The 8,665-nt window shown below is 54.8% G+C and overlaps 1 pseudogene; it reads right to left on the bottom strand.

Annotated features, from left to right (window-relative positions):
• Positions 1-2,223: 2,223 nt before the first annotated feature.
• LOC138994985 (phosphofurin acidic cluster sorting protein 2 pseudogene) lies at positions 2,224-4,823 on the bottom strand (annotated as a pseudogene).
• Positions 4,824-8,665: the final 3,842 nt, after the last annotated feature.

Genomic DNA, 8,665 nt, shown 5'->3' with positions numbered 1-8,665 from the left:
GGGACCACAGGCCTCACAGGAGCTGAGGCGAGTGGCTCACAAGCTGCAGGTGGGTCCACATCTGGAAGTTCAGTGACAGCTGTGCCTGGAGCCTGCTCTGGCTCAGGAGAGGGCTCCAGAGTTGGCGTTGCCTCTTTAGGTGTTTCTTCATCTTGCTCTGGAGCTGCTTCTGTAGACCCAGGAAGAGACCATGTTACCACCATGACTGCCTTTGTGTGCCTTCCAAGGAAGGAACCTCCCATCTCCATCCCTGAAGTCCCAGTTCAAGCCCCCACCCCAGGAAGTCCTCCTACTGCAGGCCCTGGGCACTGACCTGAGCGGCTCTGTGCTCCTGCCTAAGCCCAGCCTCTGGGAGCTCTTCTCTGTGTGGCCCAGCCCCATCCCCTCTCCCAACTCACCCTCTCTGACTCCTCCTCAACCTTTCTCTCCACCTCAGTGGGCTCAGGTGCTCCAGCTGTGAGTGGAGATACTGGGCCTGGGTTGGCAGGTCTGGGACTGGAAAGGTGAGCTCTATGGAGGCCAAAAGCATGATCAGGCTGGGAAATTCTGGCGGCTGATAAAAATGTTCAGGGTACTGGTCCAGCCAGATGTCCAGGATGCAGAAGATGGCCCTGGGGAGAGAGAGAGGTAGACAGCATGGTCTGAGTCCTGGCCTTTCCTTCCCACAGCCCTCCCAGAGCACCACTCAGAGAGCCTGGGGTCCTGTGCCCGCTGCTCCTGCCCATCCAGAAGCCAGACCTACTCCTTGTCCACCTTCAGCCTGGCAGTCCTGGCAGAGACGCGCCTGGTCACCCAGGAGGGGCTGGGAGAAAGCCCTCCTCACTGAGAGTCTGGGGCAATGAGGGAACCGCCTGTCCCCTTCCTCAGGGGAACCTGACATGCTCTCTCAGTGTCCCTGTTCTCTCCCTCTACCCTCCCCCCCAAATGGCACCTCCATGAGGACAGGAAGGGTTGGTGTCCACTCTGTTCATGTCACTCATTGGCACACAGTAGGTGCTCCAGGATTAGCTGACCAACAAACAAACAAACGAACTTCGTCTCCAGCCCTGACTCTTCGCAGCCCACATAACACCTCGAGCTTTGGCTCCTGCACCTATGTGCTGCCTAATTCACTCGCTGTCCTGTGTGGTTCTCCTCCCGCTGATACTCAACTCCCACAGGGCAGGGTACACTTACCAAGCTGCCACTGAGGAGGTTCTACCAGGTTAGTGAGCAGAGTCCCTGGATAGGGGTGCAGGCAGGGGTAGGGTTATGGATTTTCTGAGGGGCTGACCAAGGACAGGGACACCTCATAGAATCTCCAATCTCTTTAGCCCAAGGCCCCGAGGAAAGTCAGAAATAAGGCAGAGTCTTCATCAACAGGAAGAGAAAATGGCCAATTAGCTCAACCACACCCCTCCAGCAGACCTCTCCACTGTCCAGGCACCCAGAGAGCACTTTCCAGGGAGGACCTCTCCCCCGGTCCCTATAATAACCCCATGAGGCTGGGCCTCGGTTCTCGCCGTGTTCAGATGAACAAACACTCGGAGAGATGCAGTGACCTGAAGACTCACAGCAAGCAGGGCGCTGAGTGACCATTGTGCTGGGGCGGGCAGGGCTCACCTGGTACATGGTTGGTCCCACACACAATGGTTAGTAGCAAATGTTCTGTATTAACAGAGAAAAGTAAGGATGAAAGTGGGGTCATTGCTCATTTTGTCCAGCTGGTGTGCCTGGTGGTCTACACTATATAGGTCCTTTTCTTTATTCCCTGTGAGGCTGGAGTTTATTGGGAACCAGGAGTGGATGGTGTGGGGCCACTTGGCTGGTTGGCAGCTGGGGCCCAGGGCTGGGCTGACTGGCCTCCATGTTCTGCTCAGGATGACCCCAATGGGAGGCCAGTCCTTGGCACCTGACCACCAGCTCTGAGTCCTGTGGAGGCAGAGTCCTGTCTTCCAGGAAGGGCAGGTGGAGAAGGGAGAACCCTTCTCGCTGGGAGTGTTAGGGATCCTGAGGCCAAAACTCACCTTCCATGATTCTCCAGCTCAGCACTGCCCACCTGAACTCCCACCCACCAGAGAGTTCTGGTTAATCAGCAGAGCAGTTGGGGCTCCCAATGGAGACCCCACATTAGTTTCCGGGTTGTGAGCACATTCATACTTAAGAAGGTTTCTCTTTGTGTTTCCAGGGTCAGTCTCTGTACTAAATTGAAATGTTAACAGTTGGGCCTTCCTGTGTTTGGCGTCAGCAGGGCCACAGGCAGGGCTGGAAGGTGGAGTCGGAGTGTCTAGAGATGCAGATGGGGAAGTGCTGGACGTGGGAGGACCCTGTGCTTCCAGCTGGAAGGACTTCACGTCATTCCACACCACACCTTTGATGAGGACCCACAATATGTTCTCCTGGTGCTGGCCCTGAAGGCCAGGCGGCTTATGCCCTCCAGGCACTGGCTTTTGGATTTTGGACTCCAAGACCTTGTTTTTGGTTTTCATTGGCAAAAACAGCACCTTCTTTTTCTTCTCCTTGGTGACCACTGTCAAGGACATGATGGGTGTTACTGTGGCCTCACCACTGCTGGGCAGCCTGCTGGCCTGCAAAGAGTGGAAGGTGCACTAGAGGGTGTTGTTGGCGGTAGGCAGGTCTTTCTTCTTCGTCTCTCTCTTCCTGTCTGTGGGGTGGGCTGCCGTCCAGTAATCCACCTGCCGCTCCATCAGCTTGGCGCCATCGTCCTGGCTGGGGGAGGACAAGCCCCACTCACTGACCGGGAGCAGAGTGAAGTGACAAGACCTCATTGGAGACCAGAGGTGTGGACAGAGGGAAGGATGAAAGCACGCTGCAGCCCAAGGGGGCCCATCATCTGAGTCTCTTGACATGTCTGAGGACTGTTGCACTATCCCAACTTTCACCCACTCCCCTGAAGGGAATGAACTATAAGGACTCCTCGTTGGGGTTCTTCTGCTTGTAGGAGAGCAGGGCTTCCTCGATGGGAAGCTGGGAGGCACAGTTGGCCCCATGATGTTCTGTGTGATTCTCGTCACAATGTCCAGTGTGTCCTGTATGGCGCTATGGGCCTCCAGATTATGGAACAGGTCCCACCAGGCTAGGTCCCAGAAGAAGCTGTGGTAGCGGTAATGCACGGAGCCCAGGTACCTGGCCATGGGGTGGGAACCCAGTGAGATGACCAGGAAGCTCATGTAGCCCAGCCAGTCGAGCATCTTGTAGGACAGCAGCTCCAGGAAGATCCGTAGCACAGCGCTGAAGTAATGCTGTGCCCCTGCCACCAGGATCTTCACCAGCTTCGGGGGCTGGGAATTATAGTTACAGTATCTCTGTATCCACCGGATGATGGAGCTGAAGGCCTCCTGGATGTCAGCCGTGAAGCAGGTTCACAGCAAAGCCGCCTCTGCTCTCGAAGGATGTCTGTGGGGAACTGCTCCTGCCAATCAGAGGTGTTGACAAGGATGATGTTCTCTGGCAGCTGGTCATCAGAGATGAGGATGTGGTTCAGCTGGTTGTACGTGGTCTTCCTGGGGATCTGCAGCTGGCCCCCTGGGTCCAGCCACTCTCATTGTCTGGGCTCTTGGCTCACTTGTTCTGTGGCTGTGCCGTCTGCCACTCCTTCAGGTACCTGCCCCAGCCATGGTGGCCGGGATGCTTCCCCTTGGCCTTGGTGGAGGGGATGATGAGAGATTCGGTCTTGGTGATGCGCCCACTGGGCAGCAGCTTCTTGGTGAGCATGTCCAGGCCTGAGGTATCTGCCTCCGGGCTGTCCTTGGGCGGTGCTGGCTGCTCCCCTGGGTGGGCATTCTGTGGGGCACTGAGTCCAAGACATCACTTGGCTGCTTGCCGTCTGAGGCCCACGTCTTCCTGGTCATGTAGGGCGGACTCGGAAGCTCCTCCTGACTCTGGGTACTGTGGATGCTCCTGTTTGAGCTGGAGTGTGACTGGCCTTCTCAGTATGGCCTGAGCTTGGGCTTGGTGGTGCTGAGAAGGTTCTCATCATCCTCCCTGTCTAGGCTACTGTCGCTAGTTCTCCATCATGTTAGACAGAAGGTGAGGTCCTCCTCCACTTGGGGCCATGATCTGCAGGGTCCTGTTCTGGGTCCAGGGCCTCCTCTGACACTTGGGCCCTGCTCAGCCAAGCCACGACTTTCTCCTTGATGTACTGGTGCCTGGTCATGGACATCATTCTTATCATCGCTGGCACTGCTTTTTGGGCTTCTTCACGTTAATGTTGTCCTCATCCAGCTCTTGTCCTTGTGCAGCATCGTTGCTGGCCTCCTGCTCAGAGAAGTTCTGATGTTCCCCTGCAAAGTAATGAACCCTGGACTTGGCCTTGTAGCTAACCTGCATGGCGCTGTCCTTGCGTTCGATGGGCTGACTGCACAGGGAGGAGATGCTGACCTCAGCCACGTTGGTGGAGGACCCCTTGATGCTGCTCCTGAGGCTCAGCCCCTGGCCACCTCGAGGGGTCGCTGCATCACCTCAGCTATGTCGATGGCACCCAAGGCAACTGAATTGTAGACCAGGATGGTCCCCTTGTTATAGCACTTCCTCTGCTGCAGCATGATCTGCAGCTTGTTGCCTCCTCTCTTCAGGAAGTGCGGGTCCTGCAGGGAGAAGGTCAGCGCCAGGTCGGTCTCCACTTGTCCACTGGGAGGCAGCACAATCTTCTGCATCTTCATGGAAATCACCATGGTGATGAGCTCCTTCTCCAGCTCCTTGTAGATCAGCAGCTTCTTTAAAGTCAGGCTACACAACCTGGGCACACAGCTGGGGCTGGAGCAGTCCACCTCCCAGGTAGAGAAGAGGTTCAAGGGCACAGGCGTGCGTAGGGTGGTGGGCATGCTGGCCAGGCCCATGGGCAGCCACAAAGCTGCAGCTGCAGGCACCAAGGAGGTCTTACTACTACTCAGGGTCAATTATTTCTCTTCTTGTGTTGGGACAGAGGAGGGACATGCCGTCAGAGGCAGCTCATGAACTGCCAAGCTGGTTGGGGGCATCAACTCAGACTGAACCCCTGAGCACTCTGTGATTGGTGGCAAGAGGTGGGACATGAGCAATCCCAAGGACAGTGTGTGGGAAAAGGGACCACATGCTCACTGACTGGCTCAGGGAAGGCCTGCATGGTGGCCTTGCAAACTCAGAGACCTAACGTTATCACAAAGGATGTTCTGAAATGAAAACCTTTAACAAAAGCAGTTTATGTTGCATAGTCATGTCCTAGGCTGGCATCTTCCCTGACAAAGGTCAAACTTCACCTTAACTGAGCCTGTCTCTTGTCTTTTTGCATCTACAGTAACATATCTTTGGAATGTCAAATGAATTTCCCTTTATTTAGACCCCTCAACGCATAGGCAATGCTCTGCAGAGACCACAAATCCCCTCATTGTTACTGAGTTCGTTGTTGACTGTTAACTACCCTGCACACACCTAAGTGAAAGAAGTGTGTATCTATCATTTTAGTGTTTATCGAATCCCAGAGGTTTCCCCCCTTTGCTTTCTCCTGGCTCCCTAATCTATCACCCATGGATTTTATGGAGCCCACATATGTCTCCTCTTTTGATTGTAATGTCTAAAATAAGGTGCAAAACTGCCATTCTCCAGAGCATTATCTCAAGCCATTGAGATTTGGCTTTCTGGCAATCATCAGCAGTTTGACTCAAAGAAATTCACAAAAATTCTCAGGTTTGAATGTTTCTTACTTTGAGAAGAGAAAGGGTTCTTGGCAGGAAAAGTAGAACTGTAGGTGAGGACTGAAAAACATTCGTACCTTAGTCATTTCTTAGCAGAGGATGGACAGCACCTCCCTGTGTTAAAAAAGTCCCCTTGGGATTTCTGACAGAACATCCCACTCTAAGATGGGAACACAGAGGCTTTTCCTGGGGTGGGAGGGTCAGGATATTAGGACAAGTAGGGTGTTCAGGGCAGCACTGTTGACATGACAACAGGAGGGGATCACGTCCAGGTCCCACAGCAGTGAACAGCTGGATCGCCAGCCCTGATAACCGGTCCCCCTCCTGGTATGTTGTGCAGCCCAGGGAGGCCCCAGCTCCTGACCTGCAGGGGCCACAGGGATGTGGTCCTCAGGGCAGCAAATGACAAAGCAACAGACTTGGTACCATGATCCCCACATCCTTTTGGAAAAAGCATCCCTACTAATCATGATGATGTGTAAGAGCGGGAGAAGGTTTGTAAGGATTGTCAGGCCAACATGGGCACTTGGACACGGGTCTTAAAAGGGAAACTCTGTAAAAAGATGAAAAAATACTCTTGACTGAGCATGATGTGAAATGGTACAAAAGTCTCTCTTCTGATATTCCTAAAACTTTGTGGACAGTGACTTTGAACTCATCTGAAAGAGGGGGGACAGTGAAAGTGGGTTAGGGGAGGAGACAAGGACCCAGATTCCTTTGGAAATTGGAATCCAGGAGGGATCTCAGGGGAGTAGCAGGGAGCCTTCTCAAACCCGAGGGACCCCTTTGACTACATGGGATCCTGGAGTCTGGGTCAACCCAGCACTTACACTCACCCTGTAGCCGTGCTGCAAGCTGGAGGATGTATGGGGTACCTGTGCCTCCTGCAGGGGCATGGAGTTGAGGACCCCATCTATCAGCTCCTCTCTGTTCTCTTGTACGGAGCTCTGTAAAGACAGTTCCCAGTCACCAGGCAAGGCCTCAGAGCCCTGTTTTGCTGGTTCTCTGCCCCTGTGACCCTCCACTCCAGACACACACACACACACACACACACACACACGCCATGGTCCTCTTAGACCCCCTAAGGGGAGGAAAAGGCGTGATAGCCTGAGGGCCAAGGATTCCCATTGGCACAGATAAGAGACCCCTCTGGAAGCCCATATCCACCTGCCTGCCCTATCCTGGGGTGTGACCATGACAGGACTGCTAGGTTATCCAAGACCCAGCAACCTCTTTCTGTCCCGGGGGGATGTGGGCTGCACAGGGATGGCACACAGAGGTGGCCTGGCCAGGACTGGTCTGACCCGGGCCACCTTGTGTTACCTGAGGCCAAATTCTAGAAAATGGCCAGATACGTCGGGGACGAGGTTTGAACCAATGTTGGCACCGTCTGAAAAAGTTCTCACTGCGGGGTCTCCGGCAGCAAGAACACCAATCACTGGGAACACAGCAAGAGAACATCTTGCACTGGCAAATGCCTCTTGGCAAGTGAGCTGCCTGGTGGCCTAGATGTGGGTGCCTGGTTACGGGGGTTGTAAGTCCTATTGGATAGTGACCTCATACCTGGGATTGTCTTCCCTGAGTCCCCTCATCCCATGACAGCTATGCAAGTAGTCCTGTGGGCTGCTGTCTGCAGACCCCTCTTCTCCATGAAACACCTTATCTGTACACAGTGGCACCAGCACACCCCTCTGCCCAGCCCCCTAGGAGCTCTGGGTGCAGCCAGGGTCCCAGACTTGAGGAAACCGACCTGGGCTCAGTCTCAACCCCTCAGTCTTACCTCTTCTTGATCCTGGATAAGTCATTGTGCCTGTCAGGGCCCGACTCTCTCCTGCCTGCACAATGGGTTATGGAGCAAGAGCTTCTTAGGGCTGTTCAGGCTCATGTGGGGGAGGAGCTGTAAAGTAGGAGGAGAACAGTCACATGTAGGTAGTGCCTCCAACCTCTTTTTCCTTCCTGTTGTCACCTCCTCTGTGTCTGCTTTTCTTATAATCCCACCCAAGGTCATCACATCTGGAGTGTGTGTGTGTGTGTATGTGCACGCTCACGCACATACACACACACACATGCCAGTGCTCCCTTTCTGGATCCCAGAACAAAACGGCCCCCACATAGAGAGGAACAGGCAGGAGCTGCCCAGTATATCAGGATTTCTAATTTCCAGACCAACTCTGTGGGGAGGTGGGAGCCTTGGACTGGAAGGTCTGAACATTCCTGAACTCTGGACTCTGAATGTCATGTACCCTGGACAGTCCCTAACTGTCTATGGGCCTCAGTTTCCCAATTATCCAATGAGGGTGTGATTCAGAAATTTGTAAGTCCGTCAGCTGAGCAGTGCTCCTGCTGTGGGAGCCCACTAACCCTCAAGGGGCAGCTCCTGCATTGAGTGTCTGCCCCCTGGAGGTCAGTGCACATCATAGTGACCAGTAGTTTGGTCACTTAGGCTTTTATATATATACTAGAGGCCCGGTGCACAAAAATTGGTGCACTCGGGAGGGGAGGGGGATCCCCCAGCCTGGCCTGTGCCCTCTCGCAGTCTGGGACCCCTCGGGAGATAACGACCTGCTTGTTTAGGCCTGCTCCTGGGTGGCAGAGGGCAGGCCCAATCCCTAGGTGCAGCCCCTGGTGGGACTCAGAGCAGGACTGATTGGGGAGTTAGGGCACTGCCCCGTCATGCACAGAGCAGGGCAGATCGGGAGGTTGCGATGCCACCCTCAGTCATGCTCAGGGTAGGGCCGATTGGGGGGTTGGGGCACCACCCCCTGTCACACTCAAGGCAGGGTCGATGGGGAGGTTGTGGCGCCACCCCCTGTCATGCACAGAGTAGGGCCAATCAGGGGGTTGGGGCGCTGCCCCCTGTCACTCACAGAGCAGGGCCCATCAGGGGGGTTGGGGCTCCGTACCCTGTCACAGACAGAGCAGGGTCGATCAGGGGGTTGAGGAGCTCCCCCCTGTCACTCACAGAGTAGGGCCGATAGGGGAGTTGGGGCACT

The sequence above is a fragment of the Myotis yumanensis genome, unplaced genomic scaffold (genome assembly GCF_028538775.1).
Source record: "Myotis yumanensis isolate MYYU_CA2020_CCGP unplaced genomic scaffold, mMyoYum1.0.hap1 SCAF_16, whole genome shotgun sequence".
Classification (NCBI taxonomy): Eukaryota; Metazoa; Chordata; class Mammalia; order Chiroptera; family Vespertilionidae; genus Myotis; species Myotis yumanensis.
This window is presented reverse-complemented; position numbering and strand designations above follow the sequence as displayed.